Source organism: Epinephelus lanceolatus, chromosome 21, assembly GCF_041903045.1.
Source record: "Epinephelus lanceolatus isolate andai-2023 chromosome 21, ASM4190304v1, whole genome shotgun sequence".
Lineage (NCBI taxonomy): Eukaryota > Metazoa > Chordata > Actinopteri > Perciformes > Serranidae > Epinephelus > Epinephelus lanceolatus.
Window position 1 is genome coordinate 11127684 of NC_135754.1, and position 2198 is coordinate 11129881.

The window sequence follows — 2198 nt, forward strand, 5'->3', positions numbered from 1 at the left end:
AAGCCAGAAACTCACCAAAGAATTTTTTTCAACTTTTCAGCTGTAATCTGCTGTCTGAAAACTTCAGTAATGTTCGCTCCCCTCCCTCCTGTTGTTATTAAAGGGAAATTTCAGTTTATTTCAACCCATCTCCTATCGTCCTAAATTTGTTTCAAGTGACTAGTGACATAGAAGTAATAGTTAGCATGTTAGCCGTTAGCCTAGATACAGCCGTAGCGTCAGACCTGTTAAAACGTAAGTGAACGGGCATCCTTTCAAGTGCAAAGTTAGTCCACTAAACAAGCTTTTTCTCCACAAAGACCGCCTCATATCGTTAGGATAAATGTCAGAGAACATATAGAAAACGACATGTAAACGTGTTGTCTTACCTTACCGGTGTGCTGCCATGTTTGTTTGTCCCTCTAGCTCTGCTTTCCAAAGCGCAGCCGAAATATCGTGAGAACAAGCAGTGATCTCATACCGTGCCTGAAATCTCGCGAGAACAAGCAGCAACAGCTGGAAGGCAGAACCGGACAGTAGCCTGAAAGGTTCATTCATTTATTTTATGAAAGATTTATAGAATAATGGCTGACTTTTTGCCAGACTTCGACTTTGTGGAGGAGGAATTTGTTTTTGCAGAGTTTGATGGCCACCCTTATTTATTTGAGCCAGAATACACTGACGAAGAGCTTCGTGAAATTGAAGAACGGAGGAGGAGGAGAGAGAGGCACAACAGGTAACGTTAGAGGACGAGAGGGGAGGAATGGCTGCTGCAAGGCTGAGTAGCTCTGGAGATTGGTGGTGTACCTGTGAATGCTGTGCCCCAGTGCCCACAGAAGAGGAATGCCTCTGTTGCAAAGAATGGGACCAGTTGCAGCCTTATTTTCAAGGTCTGGATGTGACCGAGGACGAGACACCTCCACCTGGAGTAACGTTAGTATCCAGCTGGGCTTTATCTAGAGCTGGCGAGATATATTTCGGCCGCGTCTTTGGAAAACAGAGCTAGAGGGATAAACAAACATGGCACCACACCGGTAAGGTAAGACAACATGTTTACATGTCGTTTTCTATATGTTCTCTGACATTTATCCTAACGATATGAGGCGGTCTTTGTGGAAAAAAGCTTGTTTAGTGGACTAACTTTGCACTTGAAGGGATGCCCGTTCACTTACGTTTTAATAGGTCTGATGCTACTATGCGCCCCGGCTGTTTCTAGGCTAACGGCTAACATGCTAACTATTATTTTTATGTCACTAGTCACTTGAAACAAATTTAGGACAATAGGAGACAGGTTGAAATAAACCGAAATTTCCCTTTAAGCACATCTGAGCTAACCGTGATCCCTCGACTCGCTCATGAACTCGCCTCCCCTACTGAGTCCTGCCATGTAGCCTGCAAATGTCTCGGGCTTGTGGGAAATGGTGTTCATTCTGTCATTTTAGAACAATGTCACAGTTTCTATCTCTTGTTACTGTATCTTCATTTGTCGCCCTCTCCTTTCTATCCGTTGCTGTCACACAAGCAGTAGGAGCCATTGTTATGTTTTATATAACAGCACATTGTGCTTCCCATGGTGTTGTGTTATGGTGGAACTAGCTCTATGTTCAGACAACTAGAAAAAATGGGACATGTGCAGCCCCAGTGGCCTAATGGATAAGGCACTGGCCTCCTAAGCCAGGGATTGTGGGTTCGAGTCCCATCTGGGGTGATTGACAACAGAGCAGTGCTCTGAAAGCACATTGGAAACATAAGCCAGTGGGCCATGGCTAAAGCCATCTTTTGTTGACAGTGTTTTACTGGCAGCTGGGTGCTCTCTTCCCCTGCCTCTGACTGACACACTGACCTGGGCAAAGCCACAATCACTCTGAATGGGTCAGTAGTATCACAAAGTGAGTATTCCTATGAAATGAGATGAAACACTGATATACCTGCAGGAAAATTTGGTTAAATTGCCGGCAAAAACTAATATTATCAAGCTAAAGCATGTTCCTGGAGTTTACTGTCCTTATTCTAAGACAAATCAGCATCCACTACCCTGCCAACATCTTGTAGGCATGATGACCTCCTACTGATGTGACTGGTCAGGGTTTGGGCAGTCTAATCTTCTTAAGTTCACCTGCTACAGAGCAGGATAACAGTGAAGTACAGGTTGTCATGGTGAGCTACCTCGGTTAAAATTGATCCAGCTTTGTGATAAAGGAAAACTCGAGTTAAGCCCA

At 44.4% G+C, this 2198-nt stretch overlaps 1 non-coding gene across 1 annotated transcript; it reads left to right on the forward strand.

Annotated features, from left to right (window-relative positions):
- The first annotated feature begins 1614 nt into the window (after nt 1-1614).
- On the forward strand, nt 1615-1687 carry trnar-ccu (transfer RNA arginine (anticodon CCU)). Its single transcript has one exon. It is a non-coding gene; the product is annotated as a tRNA-Arg (tRNA).
- Nucleotides 1688-2198: the final 511 nt, after the last annotated feature.